Source organism: Notamacropus eugenii, chromosome 3, assembly GCF_028372415.1.
Source record: "Notamacropus eugenii isolate mMacEug1 chromosome 3, mMacEug1.pri_v2, whole genome shotgun sequence".
NCBI lineage: Eukaryota > Metazoa > Chordata > Mammalia > Diprotodontia > Macropodidae > Notamacropus > Notamacropus eugenii.
Window position 1 is genome coordinate 268,437,471 of NC_092874.1, and position 20,471 is coordinate 268,457,941.

Here is a 20,471-nt window from a genome sequence, read left to right on the forward strand (position 1 = left end):
GGCTGGCTATTAAACCCAACAGGGGGCATAGCATGAGGATTTTGACAAAAGGTAAATGAAATCAGAACCTTAAAGCACATGAGAGGTAAATTGTCTTGTTGTTCAGTCTTTTTTTTCAGTCACGTCAGACTCTCTGTGACCCAATCTGGGGTTTTCTTGGCAGAGATACTGGAATAGTTTGCCATTTCCTTCTCCAGCTCATTTTACAAATGAAGAAACTGAGGTCAAAAGGCTCAAATGATTTGGCCAGGATCACACAGCTAGTAAATGTCTGAGACCTGATTTCAACTCAGGAAGATACATCTGTCTGACTCCAGGTCTGGTACTCTATCCATTGTAATACCTAGCTGTCTCATGTATGTGTATAAATATATCTACATGCATATTAACATATATATATACATATATATATACACACATGCAAATGTGCTTACTTATTTTCTGCTTTGTTAAAATGTGAGAATAGGGAATGTTTTGCTTAGGTTATTGTATTCTCAGAACCTTAGCAAAGTTTCTGATAAGTAGTAGCACCTAATAAATACTTATTGTAGTAGTTGTAGGAGGAGTAGGAACAGGAGGAGAACGAGTAGTAATAGTTGCTGGCATTTAACTTTTGCACTTTATATGTGATTTAATTAACTAACTAATATTTACTAGAATGTAAGAAATTTTTACTATTAGCTAAGGTATGAAAAAGAAGACAATCATTTCAGAGTTAGAAGTAGATCAGCATTACATTTTGTTCTTGTCTCATTCAGTCTTTACTATGATACGTTTATGCTACATTCTTAGGTAGATGCCCAAGATCCTATTTATGAGGAAAAAGCCTCATTTCTTTTCTTTATTCCCCTTCAACTTTTGATTTACTTCAGAAAAAAAAAAGTAAACTATTATGCTCTGCGGGAAAAAAAGCAACTTGCAGAAGATCCCTGGCTTATTGATCTGGGATTTGTTTAACAATTGTACTGAGGATGCTTAAGTGCGGAGCTATTTTTCAGGTTTATCACAATTCAATCTTATCCCTGATGCAGTGCTGTTCAGCGCAGTATGTCGTTACTCAGAAAGAAAGGAAATTGTCTAGTTATCAACTCAAACTGTCCTAAAACCATCCTGGTCTCAACTGTAAGTAAATGTAAGCTATGCTCTTCTCTTCTCTTCCCTGATAAGCAGTATTGTAAATGCTTTTCCAAGTTTCTATTTAAATAAGGTTGTTATAGACATATATTTTTGGTTGTTGAGATTTGAGAGGAGAGTGAAGGGGATTGATATTGGTTGTGGTACTATGTTTGTGGGAGTGTGCGCTTTGGACTGGATCTAAGACGATTTTAGTGTAATAAATAGAGCAAACACAACCTACTAATGGAACTCAGTGCATTCTGTACAACTGAGAATCCTGCAGAGTTCCTTGAGCACCTGTCTGTGTCATCTTTCATTTTTGAAGAAAATGACATCAATATATGATGACATGACTTGCACTGACTTTGTTTCGAGGGAGGGAGGACTGTGCAAAGTCCCCAATCTCACTTTATCCTCCTGAGCCATCTGGGTCCAGTGATCAGATATTCATTAGGATGACTGGAGATGGCCCAGGATGCAATGAGAGCCCTTTGCCTTTTTATGCTGGCCTTTACAGGTACTCATTTTGAAGGTAGTAATGTCCATTGAGTGAATAGGACTCATTAAGAAGTAGTCAGGGAATGGCCCTTTTAACGAACAAAAGAAAAAAATAATTAAATCAACAGGAACTGTTACTAATGATAATGACTCTAAGCCAACCATTAAGTGGAACTTGAGCAGGGACCTCTTATTGTCCAGTCCATGGACTTCAGAATACACTGGGTTTAAGATTTTGGGAAGGAGAAGGAAGGAAGGAGGGAAGGAAGGACATGTGTCAGTAAACCCCAAAGCCCCAAAGAAAGGGAAGAGGAAGACAGATGGGAGAGGATGAGCTGGGTTACCTAGCTACCTTGATCAACACTCAGGCAGTTTGGTCTACTCACAGTCTGTGTTTATCCTTCATTTTCTTTTTTTTTTCTGTTTAAATTAATTTTACTGATTTTCAGTGCTCTACAATCACAATCTACATATAACTTAGATTTTTTGTTTCTCTCTCTCCTCCTACTCCTCCCTCCATCCCTGAGATGGCATGCAATTTTATGTATATTCTACACACACATTCCTATTAAATACATTTTCACTATAGTCATGCTGTGTAGAAGAATTAAAATGAATGGGAGAAATCATATAACCAACCAAAATGTAATACATACACACACAAAAAAATGATCTGCTACATTCTGCTATTGAATTCTATAGTTCTTTCTCTGAATGAGGAAGGCATTTTGCCTTAAAAGACCATTGGGGATTTTTTAAAGTCCTCGCATTGCAATGAAGTTCCAGGTCTACCAGAAAAAACTCTCACACACTCTGGTCATTGCTATGCACAAAGTTCTCCTGCTTCTGCTCCTTTCACTCAGCATCAGATCATATAAGTCTTTCCAGGACTCTTTGAAGTCTTCCTATTCATCATTTCTTATAGCACAACAGTATTCCATCACATTCATATACCCTAATCTATTCAGCCATTCACCAGTTGATGGGCATCCCTTTGATTTCCAGTTTTTGGCCACTACAAAGAATGCTGCTATAAACATTTTTGTTCATGTGGGACCCTTTCAAGAAAACATGACATCAGAGCCATGATGACATCACCTTGAGCACCAAGAAATGAAGGATCACATGCCATGTGCAGGAGCACAGATTTGCACTCAAGTCAGAGTGACACCAAGGCACGCTCACTATCCAAGATAGCAGACTGCCTCATGACATCTGTAAATATTTATAGACATTCCTATATATATCTATATTCATGCAAAAATGCATTCGAGGACAAATAAATTATGCTTAGAAATCACAAAACTATACACATACATAAATAATTTATGCTTATTTTGGGTAAGCATTTGAGACATATTTGTACATACATACACACACACATATATATATACATATATACATATACACACATACACAGAAACACATACAGATATATCATATCGCTATCTGTCTATACAGCTATGGAGAGATAATGCATGCATGTGTATTATGTAGACAGAGACATATACATATATATGTCTCTCTACATAATACATAGTATATACATACATATATGTCTCTATACACATAAATGCATGCAGATGTGTATGGATATATGAGGAAAGAAAGGGGAAAGGAAGGAGAGTGAGAGGGAAAGGAAAAGGGAGGCAGAAGAGAGAGAGGGAGAGGGAAAGAGAGAAAGAGAGAGAGAGAGAGAGAGAGAGAGAGAGAGGCTAAGAGATTCAATGGTTCTCCCATAGAAGGTATAAATAGAAATATATGTTGTATCTATATGTTTAAAAGAAAAGGAATGCTTGACAGTTGTAGTTTAACTGTCATTCTCTGGGGATCCTATAAGGAGACAGTTTGATTGTCATTCTGAGGAATCAACTGTCATGACTAAAGAGAGGACAGCTAAAAAGGGCTAAGAAAACTTATTTCCTTAGAGAACTTGGTTTAACCATTATCTTGCAAGGAAAAATGAAGAAAGTTATTGAGAACATATTGAATTGGTATGTTGAGAGAAATAAATGGTGGGACTGTGTTTTCAAAGCTGATAATTAAATCATTACAGTTAAGGTTAAAGGTGACTGTGTGATTCTCTCCTCAGCTGTGATTTTATAAATATACAAGGGTGTGTACGTGTGTACACATATACATATATATATATACATGCATATACACACAGAGAGATAGTTTAGCTGAGTGTAGATATATATATATATACATATATACACATTTGTATTTGTGTGTAGATATATAGCACTATTTACATACACACAGAGATATATGCAGGTATACATACAGAGATTGTATATGTAAGGTGAGAGGAGAAATTTGGATGTGCATATATTAGTGTTCATCGTCTTGTTAGTAAATAATATAGCCGATGACTGATTTTTATTCAATCCTAGAAGATTAGGGAGAAGGGCTGTGATATAGAGTAGAGGAACAGGATACAGGAAAAGAGGTTTCTCTTTTTTTATTGAATATTAACTAAATTGGATAATGGCCCAGAGAAATTTATTAAGAGATATATTAAAAATTCAGTAATTAAAAGGAAATATCAAAATACATCATCACTTGGATGCTCTATAACATGAAAAGAGAATAAATAAGGAAAATATAGTAGTAGTAGGTTGAGAAAGCAGAGAGAGATTACCCCATATAGACTATATATGGAATGCTTGGCCCTAAAACTCCGCTTGCACAATTAATGGAGGAAGAAGTGTAGTGCAAGGAGATGCTACCCTACTCCAGTGAAATTACAGGTGCAGACAAGTCTATGTATAGTTCCTACACTGATATCTATGTATTTGTGTATGTATAATGATCTTCTCTTTTGATTACATCCTAAAAGGAACTAACTCCTTTTAACAAAACTTCTCCTACCACATGTGGCCAATAATTCTTCAGTTTCTGTCTTTCAAAATTCTTGAGCACATGAAAATTAAATTACTTGCCAACAGCAACGTGGTCTTTATATCAAAATTCATATTTTTAACCCAGGATATTCTGACATTTAGGCAGGTTTTCTATTAACTATACTTGCCCACCTCCATGTTTGAGACAGGAGAACACACACACAGAAATATACACAATGCATGTGTGTTCATATATTCATACATATATATACATACATGTGTATCCATACACATATGTGTGAGAATGCATATTTACGTGTGTGCACATGTCCAAATCCAGATAAGCAAATGTAAGATTATTTAAAGAGGAAAAGAGTAAGTGATTTGCAAAAATTCTGATGCAAGGAGTGATACCTAAGTTGAGTGTTTAAAGAGACTTGAGATCCCAAGGGTCGGAGGTGAGGAAATATTTTTTCAAACTGTGGAGGGTAGACTATGATCATTGTGGCAAGACTTGAAGTGCTATATTAATAAAACTAGTGGAACATTTTGGATAAAAGAGAGGTATGCCTTCTGTACTACAAATGCTTAGTATTTTTTTAAATGAGTGCCAATATTGATTTGGCAAATTGATATGTCATATGCATGCATACATATATGTATATACATATATATATATACATACACATGTGTGCATTTGTGTGTATATATCACATCCATATATATATACATATATACACATCTGTGGAATCTATATTAATTATATATCATATATTTTAATATTAGTATCGCATATGCATGCATGTTTAATAGAACTTGGGTATTTTAACCTTTAATATGAAAAATGTTAAATGTATATTTGAAGTAAAATTTTATAACTAAATTCAATCATGGGAATCAAATATCGTATTTACCAAATTATACTTTATAATATGAATGAGGTAGAGGTAGCTCCATGGCTAGAAATCTGACTTTCTAGTCAGCAAGACTTGGGTTCAAGTCCGGTGTCTGACCCATGCTGATTTGGTAACTCTGGAGAAGCCACCATTCCCTTGGGACATCAGGCAATACTCTAAACTATAAAGCACAGAAGTGTTACTGATCAGCACTGATCATTAATTGAGGGAGATTCAATGTTGAGAGTTTCCTCAAATTGATAAAATCAGGTGTCTGAAACAAGTTGGTCTCCCAGGGTCCTAGGCACTTTCCTGAGACTACAATTTTGAAAGAAGGTGCCAATTTGCATTAGATTGAAGGAGTTTCTCTTCTCAGAATTCCTTCTGAAAATAAAAACATGGGTCCAGTTCCTATCTCTGTCACTCATTACATCTGGACACACACACACACACACACACACACACACACACACACACGAAGTCTCATGTTGGGTTTTTCAACCAAAATTTTGTTGATTGAAGAAAAATTATTTTCTTCAGTGAGTCATATTTTTTTAGGCTACTATACTACTGATTTGTAAAATAAATATTTCAAATTGTCCAATTTTATATAGAGTAGGCACTTCCTCTCTATCTTATGAGATTTAGAGAAATTATTTTTTCCATTATGTTAATAACTAATTATTAAATTGGGATTCAGGATTTTTCTCTCTCTACTTCCTCACTTAAGGCCCAGCTAGTGCAGAAGCTCAGTTAATATCTGAAGGAGATGGCTGATTGATGAGATTCATCCTTGGGGAATATGCTCCTCATTGTTTTACTAGACCCCACCAAACCAGGATAGGAGGGTGGAGTATAAACTGAAACCATTCTGGGTAAGTTCTTGCCTCAAATAGAACAGCCTTGCACTTGTACCACTTCATTAAGATGTAGTGTGGCCCAGATCATGGAGGAGAAAATCAAGTAGAGTGGTCTGAGTGTAGATCAATTCCCCTGTTCAGATTTTTGGATATGGTTAAGCCTCATGATTAAACCATGTACTCAGCAAAAGGAGTCAAAAATTTCTAGCCTATCTTCTGGTTATATGTTCACCAAACAGGGTTAATTTCTTCTATTTAAAGCATTCAGTGTCTCTATATTTGTTTTTGGTTACTGAGAGAAATGACTGACCATCAATTTATTGATTATTAGTCTAATTAATAAATTGATTATTAATTACCCAGAAACTCTGTCTCTTGGCTTTTTCATTTGTCATATGATAGATATCTGGGGGAGTGGGGAAGGAAGAGTGAAAATGGCAGAGTAACAGCACCAGCTTTCTAGAGCACTCCCCCTAAGCCCAGCCAAAATTACTCTAACCAAATTCTGAAGCTGCAGAACCCAGAGAATGATTGAGTGAAGCAAAATTCCAGTCTAAGACAGCCTGGAAGGTCACTGGGAAGTGTTGATTGTGCAACGCTGGGAGCACAGCACAGTCCAGTGTGGGCCACGCAAGCACAGCAGGCCTTGGGGAGACTGAATCTCTCTGCACATGTAGTGCTTTCTAGACTTCATGCTGAGATCAAATTGTAAGGTCAGTGGAAAAAACCTGTCAGAATTGTGTGAGAGAGGATAGTGGTCTGGCCCCAGGCCCACAGAGGCAGAGGAGGGGAGGGAGCAGAGGAACCCAAGAAGCCACAACAGCAACAGGGGAAGGGGAAGCTTCAGCCCCTGTTTCTGGAGCTCTCAACCCACAGATTGTGGAGGGATTGAGCTGCCGACAATATACCTGCTACCCCCACAGGAACCAGAGAACTACCTTGACAAGGAGCTCAAAAGGCAAATGAATGAGTGGGGAAATGAGCAAAAACCAGAAAAAGTATCAGACTATAGAATCTTACTTCAATGACAAGAAAGGCCAAAACATGCAAACAGAAGATAACAAAGCCAAAAACTTCAAAGCCTCTAAGAAAAATATAAATTGTTCTCAGATCATGAAGATCTCAAAAAGGACTTTGAAAATCAAGTAAGAGAAGTAGAGCAAAAATTGGGAAGAGAAATGAGAGTGATGCAGAAAATCATGAAAAAGAGTCAACTGCTTGCTAAAGGAGACCCAAAAAATGCTGAAGAAAATAACACTTTAAAAAATAGACTAATCCAAATAGCAAAAGAGATCCAAAAAGTCAATGAGGAGAATTCCCTAAAAGGAGAACTGGCCAGATGGAAAAGCAGGTCCAAAAAGTCACTGAAGAAAATAATTCCTTAAAGATTAGAATGGACCAAATGGAAGTTAATGACTTTATGTAAAAACAAGAAATTATAAAAGAAAAACAAAGGAATGGAAAAAATAGCAGACAATGTGAAATGTCTCATTGGAAAAACGACTGACCTGGAAAATAGATCCAGGAGAGAAAATTTAAAAATTATGAGACTATCTGAAAGCCATGATCAAAAAAAGAGCCTAGATATCATCTCTTAAGAAATTATCCAGGTAAACTGACCTGATATTCTAGAATCAGGGGGTAAAATAAACATTGAAAGAATCCATCAATCACCTCCTGAAAGAGATCCCAAAAGGAAAACTCCTATGAATATTGGAGCCAAATTCCAGAGCTCCCAGGTCAAAGATAAAATATTGCAAATAGCCAGAAAGAAACAATTCGAGTATTGTGGGAATACAATCAGGATAAAACAACAGCTAGCAGCTTCTATATTGAGGTATGGCAGGGCTTGCAATATGGTATTACAGAGATCAAAGGGGCCAGGATTAAATCCAAGAATCACCTACCCAGCAAAACTGAGTATAATATTTCAGGGGAATAATGATAATTCAATGCAATAGAGGACTTTCAGACACTCTTGATGAAAGAACCAGAGCTGAATAGAAAATTTGACTTCCAAGCACAAGAATCAAGAGAAGCACGAAAAAGTAAACAGGAAAGAGAAATCATAAAGAACTTAGTAAAGTTGAGTTGTTTACATTACTACATAGAAAGATAATGTTTGTAACTCCTGAGACTTTACTCAATATTTGGATCGTTGGAGGGTAATATACATATAGACAGAGGGCACAGGGTGAGTTGAATAGAAAGGGATGATATCTAAAAAATAAAATTAGGGAGTGAGAAAAGAATATATTGGGAGGAGAAAGGGAGAAATAGAATAGAGTAAATTATCTCTCACATAAAAGGCAAGAAAAAGCTTTTGCAATGTACTGGAAGAGAAGGAAGGTGAGAGGGAAAAAAGAGAACCTTGCTGTCATCACATTTGACTTAAGGATGGAATAACATGCACACTCAATTTGCTATCTTACAGCACAAGAAAGTAGGGGAGAAGGTGATATGTAGGGTGTGTGGGGGGGAGATGATACAAAGGAGGGAAAATGGGAGGAGGGGATAATTAGAAGTAAACACTTGGGATTGGGTCAAAAATAGAGAATAGAATAGAGGGAGCCAGGATAGGATGGAGGGAAATATAATCTTTCACAACATGACTTTTTTTTTTTTTTTGCACTGAATGTGGTGACTTTATTGGTGGTACACAATACAGGACTCTAGTCTTCTCCCCCCTACCACAGGGGTATATTGGGACAGGGATGTGAATGGGGCATGGTATCCCCAGTACAGGAACATAAGTTAGGAATGTAGACTCCCCAGTGGTGGAACTCCTTTTTCGACTGGGGATGAAGATCCATGGTGTTCCACTTTACTCCTTAGAGGCCATGTAGACCATGAGGTCCGCTACATGGTTGCTGTAACAATACTCATTGTCATACCAAGAAATGAGCTTGACAAAGTGGTCATTGAGGGCAATACCAGCACCAGCATCAAAGGTGGAAGAGGGGGTGTTGCCGTTAAAGTCACAGGATACAACCTGGTCCTCTGTGTAGCCCAAGATGCCTTTCAAGGGTCCCTCTGATGCCTGCTTCACCACTTTCTTGATATCATCATATTTGGCAGGTTTCTCCAGGCAGCAGGTCAGATCCACAACAGATACGTTGGGAGTAGGAATACGGAAGGCCATGCCTGTGAGCTTCCCATTCAGCTCAGATATGACCTTGCCTATAGCCTTAGCAGCACCAGTGGAAGCAGGGATGATGTTTTGGGTAGCACCATGCCCATCACACCACAGCTTACCAGAGGGGCCATCTACTGTCTTCTGGGTAGCAGTAGTGGCATGGACTGTAGTCATGAGTCCTTCTACAATGCTAAAGTTGTCATGAATGACCTTGGCCAACAGCGCCAAGCAGCTGTTAGTGCAGGAAGTATTACTGTCAATCTTAAGGGAATTATATTTCTCATGGTTCACTCCCATCATGAACATTGGGGCATCAGGAGAAGGGGCAGAGATGATGACCCTCTTGGCTCCACCCTTAAAGTGAGCCCCAGCCTTTTCCATGGTGGTAAAGACTCCAGTGGACTCTACAACATACTCTGCTCCAGTATCTCCCCATTTGATATTGGTGGGATCCCTCTACTGGAAGATAGTAATGGCTTTTCCATTGATCATCAGTTTCCCATTCTCAGCCTTGACTGTGCCCTTGAACTTGCCATGAGTAGTCATATCGAAACATATAAACTACGTAGTTGAGGTCAATGAAGGGGTCATTGATGGCCATGATGTCTACTCCACCTAAGGTGAATGCAGCCCTGGTCACCAGGTGTCCAAGATGGCGAAATCTGTTGACTCCGACCTTCACCATCTTGTTTCTGGGATGTGACTGAAATAGTAGATCCTGGCACCGAGCTTGGGAAAAAAGCCAAAAGCTCACAACATGGTTTTTTTTGAAAGTTTTTGCATAACAACAGTTGTATACTCTGTATTGAATTTCTTGCCTTCTCTGGGGATGGGTAGGGAGGGAGGAAGGGAGAGAAGTTGGAACTCAAAATTTTAAAAACAAATATTAAAAATTGTTTGTACATGTAACTGGGAAATAAGACATACAGGTAATGGGGTACAGAAATCTATCTTGCCCTGTAAGAAAATAGAGGAGAAGGGAATAGGGAAGGGAGGGATGTGATAGAAGGGAGGGTAGACTGGGGGAAGGGGTAATCAGAATGCATGCTGTTTTTGGATCGGCAGAGGGAAGAGTTGGAGCAAAAATTTGGAACTCCAAATGTTGTGGAAATGATTGTTGAAAACTATAAATAAATAAGTATTATTTTAAAAAAGGAAGAAAAATAAGATAGATATTTGAATGAGGGATTATAATCAATAAAATGTCAATGTCTTTTGGATAACCTTCTATAATAATCCTCCCTAAACTTCAGTAGGCTTCTTTGCACTTCTCACTCCCTCACTTGTTTTGTATGTGGAGTCTTTCCAACTTGATAGTACTGTCTAGAACTTGTGTTTCATTGACAGGGCCCATAAGAGTCAAAAGACAAGATCATACCGCATTGAAGAAATAAAAATATATGATCATAGAGGAAACAATTGCAAATTAGGGTGCCAGAATTAAAAAAAGACAGTTCAAGTTTGGTATTCAAAAGGAAATTTAGAATAACAGCAATATTTCATTATAGTATTCATATTGTGGAAATATTGAATTATACAACTGGAAAAATGATTTCAAGATAGCTATCCTTATGTATAGATGAGAAAACTGAGACCCAGGGATTTTAAGCCAATTGTTCAGCATGATACCACTAGGCAGTTAGCTAATGGAAGGATCAGGGTGAGGATATAGGATTCCAGGGAGGGGAGGGCAGAAATCTGATGATGTAAAGAAAAATACAAAATACATCAATACAATTGCATTTTAAAAAGAAAATACATCCCAGTCTTTTTAAAAGAGGTCAGACATATCAGCAGTTAGTTTTCATAAAGCATAACAAACAACTTTCATTGACCATAGTTTTCCATACAACTACTTCAGTTCAAAGAAATAAATATTAAGGGTATTAAAAGAATCAGAATTATATATTATGTAATTGCACATGGAAAGATAGAAATTTTTTTAAATCAACACAAAACGGCAACAAAACTCTCTCTTCTTTACCATCACAGTGCACCAAAAATACTGTCTAAAATATGTGTATGTAGCTGAGTTTTAGAAACATTAATGTACCACAAGATTTCCCCTCATGATATTTATGTGATTTGAAGTGCTATTTCCTGGCATAGAAATATGAAAAGAAATGACAAAGGATTAAAGGGAAACAAATATCAAATGAAGCATATAAATTTTAAGTAATTATATACTTTGTCATTTCTGCTACCTCTATAGCAACCAGCTACAGAGAATGGAAGGAGCATAGAAAAGAGCTTGAGCTCTAGGTGAAAACTATAATCATAACTAAATTGGTTTGAGCCCCCAGTTAGCAGCAAAACTTATAAGATTTTATGTCAGTGACATGAAATCTTTCCTGCTGAAGAGTCCCTTAATTCTCTTCCCTAATATGACAGTCATGCATATGGAACTGTTTCCAAAAGAAGCAAATTGGCTCATTTCTTGTCAAATCAATTTGGCTCACTATATCCATTTTGGAGTCTCAGTTATCCTGACTTTGGATGTAGACAGTAATTTCCATATTCTTGTCTGCTCTTGATTCATACTTTTTAACACTCCAGGTACAGTGTTTGTAGCTTCCACAATCTCACAAAATTTTAGAAAAAGAGAACCGTAGCACCATATAAATCAACCCAAGCCTGAAAAAAAATTCCATTTAAAATATATCCAAGAATGATTTTGCCAGCATTTGCTAGAACTCTGACAATCAGAAATTTCCACCTCTGTTTCCATTGTACTTTGAGATGGCTTTAACTTTTAATATGATTTCCTTTTATTCCATGACATCAAACCTAGATCTAGCTCTTTGCAACTTTCATTATTATAAAAGAGATATTTAGTAGGTGGTAAAATGTTTGTCCCTACCTCTTACCCATTGTTTTTTTCTTCCTTTTGAGTCCAAGAAAAGCAACTCTTATCCTTCTCCTACATAACATTCTGACAAACCATCAAGGAGAGAAACTATGTTCCTTTTGTCACCTCTTATTCAACTTCTCATTCCCAGTTATTTAAATTATGCTTGAGTCCCTTCACCATAATCTTCACTTTCAATTTGATGCTCTCCAGACTATCTATTTCCTTACCAAAATGTGGCACTCAGAACTTAGTACGCTTTTCCAGATGGGGTTTGTCTAAGATAGATTGAAGCAGAAACATCATCTCTGCAAACTTAGAGAGTGCCTTTTATAATATAGTCTACAGACTGCATAAACCTTTATTGTTCGCTTATAACCTTGCAATCATAGTCATATGGAGCTTACAATTCCCTTAAACCACCAGATTGTTTTTGTTAAAAAGATGATTTCTCTTTCTCTGGCCCTGTCTCTATCTCTCTCTCTCTGTCTCTTATGCTCACACATACACAGTTATATATATATATATATATATATATATATGCACACATTTAAAGATGCATTTACTTTTATAGTGTTTAATTATATGTGCACACAATTTTTAGATGTATATAAAAATATAAATATGCATATACTTTTGTAATGTTATCACATTTAGTTCCCCGAGCTGACTTGAAACAGGTAACTCAAACTCATTGAAATCAGAAGGCACTTTCTTGTTATTTCTCTATTTAACATTTGAATCCCATCCTTTTAATGCAAAGATAATTCCTCTTGGCAAGGGGTGGGGGAGGAAAAGAAAAGTTGAGAAGACTAATATTCTTTCCACATGTTATTTCTCATTCTCCTTGAGAAGCATCCTTACACCTTTGAATTTTTTATTTTTTATTTTCTCTCATATAACCATTTTTGTAGTCACAGGTATTCTTCACCAGCTTTACCTTTTTCTGAGCTGTAATACTCCTGAAAATATTCTTGGAGAACTATGTCATGATTTGTAGTCATTCTTTTTCATTTATCCATATTTCCATCTGATGTAAAGTTCTTTTAAATTAATTAATCAATTGGTTAATGAGTTCCTTGTAATCTAAATTGGTTTCCTTAGACAGACCTTCCTTTTTCACTATTAAACTGATTGTGTGTGTGCATGTGTATATGTGTTATCAGAATATGATGCTGAAGAGTTTTCTGTCCTCCCTGTGATAACATTTCCCCATCTTTTGGTACATGGAATTTCTTCACCTTTTGGACATATCAAATGGGATGTCTCAACATATTTTCAACCTGACTGATTTTACCCTATTTTTACTCAAGTCCCCTTTTTCACCTGAACTTCTCTTTTAGTATTAAAGGTATCATAATGCTTTTGGTTTGTAACTGAGGTGTCCATCTCTTCAGTATAACTCGCTAAACATATTCAATCTATAGCTAAATCTTGTCTCTACCTTCACAACATCTCTTACATATGTTACTTCTACTTCACTGCACTCACAACTATGGTCCTACTTCTGTCCCTCATAACCTCTCACTAAGACTACTGGAATAGTCTTCTCTGTAATGTCATCAGGTTCCATGGGTGCAATTATTAGCTCTCTATAGATCTTTTCTGTATTATCTGGATGATTCCCCATTATCTGTTTCCCAGATTTATAGTCCTAGTCTTTTTCCTGAGCTCCGCTCCTAAATTATTTATTGTCCCTTGGACATCTTAAACTCAACTTGTACAAAACAGAACTCGTTATTCTTTCCCTTACACTCCCTTTTAGACTAATAACAGGCAGAACCATAACCCCAGTCACATTCTCTCTCACCCTCAGAATATCTTCAACTCTTTACTCTTGCTAAGCCCACATATTCAGTCTGGTGCCAAATGATGTTGTTTCTACCTTTACATCTCTATTATATACCTCTTGTTTCCACCATCATAGTTCAATCCCTCATCATTTTGCCCACATAGTAATTCAATGATCTTCTAATTCATCTTCTTGACTTAAGTCTCCCTCTACTCCAATCCATCTTCAACTGAGTTGCCAAAGTGTTTTTTTTTTTTTTTAATGTGTGGATTTGATTATGTCACCTGCCTACTCTTTAAACTCTATTGCTAGCCTAGGACCACCAGAATCAAATATGAATACAGTATTCATAACTCTTCACAGTCTGGCCCCTCTTAACTTTTCAATTTTCTTACTCTCTCCATACAAACAAGGCATGCTAACCTATATGCTGTTCCTCACTCATGACCCTCTATCTCACAACTGTGCCTTTGAACTAGTTTTCCTCCATTTTGGAATACTCTCCTTCCACATCTCCAATCCTTGGTGTCTCTGATTTCCTTTAAGACTCAATAGCCAGGTGCGTTAGTTTCTTAAGTCTTCTCTTAAGTCTGAGCTTATCTTCCAACTAATTTACATATCCTGAATGTATATCTAATGATTCCAATGATTTTGTATATCTTCTAGTTAGTGTTTCCTCTCCATTAGGATATTACTGCCATGACAGCAAAAAAATTTTTGGCCTTTCTCTTCCAACTGTGTATTCCAACTCAAGTATGATAAGTACTTAATAAATACTCATTGTCTGACTTTAAAATATCTCAGATAGGTTAGCCAACTAAAGAATTTTGTTACCATTTGATCTTGAAGAAAGTAAGGTTCTTAATGCGAATTGCTGTAATGACTTTGTCTTTTTATACCTACACATAAAACAGTAACTGACACGTGGTAGATATGATAGTAGTACTTTTCTGACTGAGTCTACAAATGAATACATTAAAGAAAGATATACAGCAACAATAATTTTGATAGTTCTGTGAAATAAAGAAACTACTGTTTGTTTGTTTTTTTCTGTCAGGGATAAAAAAATAGCTGACTGAATGACTTGCATATAAATTGTCATTTTGTGACATGTATATCTATATTTTGTATGTATGTGGTGTAATTTGATCCTGAAGAAAGTAAGTTTCTTAATGAGAATTCCTGTAATAACTTTGTCTTTTTATATCCACACATAAAACAGTAACTGACACATGGTAGATATGATAGCAATATTTTTCCAACTGAGACTACACATGGACATATTAAAGAAAGATGAATAAAGATATAAGATAGAGGAATAATAATTTTGATAATTTTATGAGATAAAGAAACTATTGGGTTTTTTGTGTCAAAGGGATGAAAAAATAGCTGACTGAATGATGTATTTAAATTGTCATTTTGTGATTACATATGGGTATACATATAAGAATGCACACATGTGTATATGTATATATGTGTATATATACTTGTGTGTGTATGTGTGGTGGGGAGGTAGGTGGGTGGGTGTTAAGTCTGAGTGATATAAAGGAAATCATGAATATTTTTGTTATGTACTGGGGAGGGGTGTTCTTGTTTTAATTCATTATTCATTCATAATTCATTATTATTACTTGTCATAAAATAGTGGGGTAATGCCATGAAGGCATTAGCAGCAAAGTGAAAAGTCTGATAAATTTTACCAAGGTAGGGGACTTCAAGTATTGTCCTGGAGACAGAATACTTCTACTGTTGAAAGACAAGTCTACTTCAGCAGAGTGAGGAATATGTATAAACTTACCACAAACAGTTGAACATGAATGAAAAAAATCAGTCAACATGCCTTTAATACTTGCTGTGTATAAAGCACTCTACTGAAGACTGAGGATACAAAAAAAAAGATCTAAAAGAAAAGCTAAAATAAAAACATTCTGTGCCTTCAAAGAGGTCACTTTCTAATGAAGGAGATAACATGCAAGATTATGTATTTACAAGATACATGCAGTTTATACTGGAAGTAATCTCAAAGGGAAGGCACTGGATATTGGGTGAGGGTTAGAAGGAGTAGAAAAACATTTTACTATAATGGAGATTTGAGCTAGATTCTTTGATCCTGAAGAAAGTAAGGTTCTTAATGCCCACACTTTAGTTGTTAAAGTTGGAAGGTCTAATACATTTGCTTTATACATACATTAAAACAAATAAGCAAAAAACGCTAGATTATGTTTCCCCATAAATTTTACTACTTAGATATGGGGATAAATTCAGGAAATGTATCTCAGTCTCTAAATCTCCAATATCTCAAAGAGTTCTTTGGTTTCACAGATATATTTTGGTCAGTATCTTTAGGTGGCAAATGACAATGTTAATAATTTGAATAACTTCCTTGCAAATAATGTACTTGATCACCTTAAAAAGTTTTTGGAGAGCTAGGGAAATGAAATCAGAGTGAGGAGTATTTGACAAAAGTGTGCTTTACTTGACATTTTCTAAAGAATTATGGAAGTGGTAGTTGAGAGTTGAAGAGAACAGAAACAATCATGAAATAAGGCAGCTTTGGATAGGATCCTATTTAATTTAACATCAAACATAGTAAAAATACAGCAAAAAATGATGAAAAAAGAAAGGAAAAAATTAAGCTGCAAATCTGCCTCTCCTAGCTCAAAAGTAAACTTAAATTTTATGTATTTATAAAAACATACATATATGTGTGTGATTGTGTACATGTATATATAATATTATATTGCACATATAAGACTCCAGAATGAAATTATTTTAAAATATCAGTACAAGGAGAAGTAATATCAAAAAAGATTAATCTGACATTTGGATAGTGCATCATTTCAAGCTATCAAATCCTTGTTACATTACAACTATTGAATTTTTTGTAAGCTACTATTACACCAGTTTCCTTAAAATACCATTTATCTTGAAAAGACTGATTTTCTAGTTTCCAGATAGAAATAATATAAGAAAAAGACCACATAAGAAACTACTGTAAGGATCAATCATGTGTTGCATTTTACTCTCTCTCTTCTTTCCTGTGGTCTTCTCTGATTGGTGGCTATGTAAAAGTATGTTGTATGACAGATACAGAAATGATTTTATTTAAATTCCCAGTAGGAGCTTCTGCTTCAGATTATCTCATATTTTGTTGCAGTTGTAATTCTCTTGGCAGTAATTTCTCTAAAGATTGTTTCAATCACCATAAAATAACATCATGTTATATATATGTTATATATATATATACATATACATACATACACACATTATATATTCATTTACAAAGACATCTAGCAAAATATATTAACAATATTTGGACTAATGAATCATATATCTTATAACATTGTGTATTGTTTTTATTAAATACAAATTCAATTTCTCAAAATCACCAGCAAAGCACCTACACAGTGACTTTTATTATGGAAAGTTCACTGGTTGATCCCCTGTCCTCAAACATAAATATTATTCTTGGCAGATTTTTGAAAATACAACTGATACTTCTGGGCCAAGATGATGGAGTAAATTGTAAGTGCTTTAAAGGTCCCTTTGTTGACCTCAAAGAACCCAGAGATTATATCTCCAGGAAAAAACCTGGAATATTGTGGATGGCAGAAGGGGTATCACAGTCTTTAAGCTCAGGAGGCTAAGGAGATCAATGGGAAGGGTCCCTCCTACTGTGGCTAAAGTGGATCAGTGCAGGACCAGAAGTGTTCCATCAAGCACCAACTCAATGAATGAGCAGAAGAGCCTGAGCCCCAGGAGGGTGGAGATGGTAAGTGCCAACACCAGCAACACAGGCATGCCTTAGTACAGCTAGGGAAAATGGGCAGACACCAGCATAGATGGGATTCACCAGCCACTGAGCTTGCCTGTGCTCTAGCATAAACATGAGAGAGGAGGACTACTCCTACAACCAGACAACTCCTCTCCCACTCCTCATGCCAGGAGCTTCAGTGTAACCCCAGGGAAAGTCAGAAAGACTTCAACTGGCCCCAACCTTGACACATACTGCCCAGCTCAGCACCAGCTAAGCTGCAGTATTATATAGCTTCTAGATGAAAGAACTAGAGGTCACAATGCACAAAGCCAGAAACCAGACCCCAAACACTCAACCCTGTGCCCCAAGAGCAGAAATCAATTTTAAAAGTGAGGAAAATGCAACCACCATGAGCAAGAGGCAAATCAAAAAAGCAAAGACGATAGTATCCTATTACCAGGACAGGGAAGATCAAAATGCAAATTCAGAAGAGGATAGCACTGACAATACACTCATATCTGACTCAAAAGGCTCAAGCACTGAAAGTATTCATGGAAGAACTCAAGAAGGAATTACCAGCCATATTAGAGAGGTAGAAGAAAAATTGTCCAGTGATTTTAAAAATACAATTGACAAAAAAAAAAAAAAAAGAAGAAGAATTCACTGAAGAGAACAGCTCCTTAAAAAGTAAAGTTGACTAAATGTATAAGGAAGTACAAAAGTTAACTGGTAAAATTTGACAAATGGAAAAGGAAGTCCAAAAGATAAATGAAGAAAACAATTTGTCAAACATTAGAACTGGGTAAGTTGAAACTAATGACTCTATGAGGCGTCAAGAATCAATCAAAAAAAAATCTAAAGAATGAAAAAAAGAAGAAAATGCAAAGTATTTCGTTGGAAAAACAACTGACCTGTAAAATAGATTCTGGAGAGAAAGTCTAAGAATTATTGGTGTACTGGAAAGTCATGATAAAAAAAGAGAGAGCCTGGACAATATCTTCTAAGAAATCATCAAGGAAAACTGCCCTGAGTTCCTTGATCCAGATGGCAAAATAGCCATTGAAAGAATTCACCAGTCACCTCCTGAAAGACATCCCAAATTGAAAATGCCAAGAAATATTGTTGCAAAATTCAGGAATGATTAGCTCAAGGAGAAAATATTGCAGGCAATCAGAAAGAAACAATTCACGTATTGAGGAACTACAGTCAGGATCACACATGACCTTGTAGCTTCTACATTAAAAGATCGGAGGGATTGCAATATGATATTCTGTGAAGCAAAGGATCTTGGAGTACAACCAAGGAACAATTATCCAGCAAAATTCTGCATAATCTCCCAAGCAAGGAGATGGACATTCAATAAAATGAGGGATTTCCAGACCTTCCTGATGAAAAGGCCAAAACTCCATAGAATATTTGGTCTTCACATGTAAGACACAAGAGAGGCCTAAAAAGGTAAACAGAGGGAGAAAATGTTCAATATGGTAAACTGTTTACATCCCCATATGGGAGGATGATAATTGAGAATTGTATATTTATTATAACATTTAAAAAGAATATGCATAGAGAAGTTAAAAATGTAATTAAAGGATGTGAAGGAAGAAGAAGAAACGAGAAGGCAAAAAATCATAAATTACATCACATGAAGAAGCACAAAAACATGTTATAGTACAGGGAAAGAAGGGAGGTAGATAAGCACTGTTTGAATTTTGCTCACATCAAATTTGGTTCAAGGAGGGAACAACATACTCAGTTGAGTATGCAAATCTAACTTGCCCGACAGTCAGTAGGAGGGGAAAGGGACAAGAAAGGGTGATTGAAAGGCAGGGAATAAGTGGTAAGGGAAAAGAGGGGGTGCTGATAAAAGGGAGGGAATACTGAAGGAAGCAGTGGTCAAAAGTAAAACTCTTGAGGGGGGGAAGGGAGAAAGGAGAAATAAAAACAAAAGCAGGAGAGGAAATATAATGGAGGGAAAGATCCAAATGGTCATCGTAACTTTGAATGTGAATGGGATGAACTATCCCATAAAATGGGGACTGATAGAAGAATGAATTAAAATCCATAATCCCACAATATATTGTTTACAAGAAACACATTTGAAATAGGGGGATACTCACAGGATAAAGGTAAAAGGCTGGAGTAGAAGCTTCAGCTGATGCAAAAAAAAGAAAAAGAAAAGCAGGGGTAGCAATCCTAATCTCAGATAAAGCAAAAGTAAAAATAGATCTAATCAGAAGAGATGGAAGGAAACTGTGTCCTCCTAAAAAATATCATAGACAATGAAATAATATCCTTACTAAACATGTATGCACCAAATAGTATAGCATCCAAATTCTTAGAGAAGTTAAGGGAGTTACAGGAAGAAATAGATGGCAAAACTATACTAAAGGGGAGACCTCAACCTCCCTGTCTCTGAAATTGTTAAAACTAAGTTCAAAATAAACAAGAAAGAAGTTAAAGAGGTAAATAGAATTCTGGAAAAGGTAGATATGATAGACCTCTGGAGATAATTAAATGAGGATAGAAAGGAATATGTCTTCTTTTTTTCTCAGTGGTACATGACACATACACAAAAATTGACCATGTACTAGAATATAAAAACCTTGCAATCCAGTAAAGAAAGGCAGAGAAAGCCAATGGATGCTTTTCAGATCATGATGCAATAAAATTTATATCGAATAAAGGGCCATGGAAAGACAGACCAAAAATTAATTGGCGACTA

General features: G+C 36.1%; 1 long non-coding RNA gene and 1 pseudogene across 1 annotated transcript in view; one reads left to right on the forward strand and one right to left on the reverse strand.

The window, feature by feature from the left end:
- The first annotated feature begins 3,481 nt into the window (after window positions 1–3,481).
- The window catches only part of LOC140531527 (uncharacterized), a 52,107-nt gene continuing 35,117 nt past the window's right edge, over window positions 3,482–20,471 (forward strand). Inside the window, exons 1-2 of the long non-coding RNA XR_011976353.1 lie at window positions 3,482–3,608; window positions 6,087–6,231. This is a non-coding gene — a long non-coding RNA (uncharacterized lncRNA). The remainder of the gene's footprint in view (window positions 3,609–6,086; window positions 6,232–20,471) is intronic.
- LOC140531526 (glyceraldehyde-3-phosphate dehydrogenase-like) lies at window positions 9,041–10,052 on the reverse strand (annotated as a pseudogene).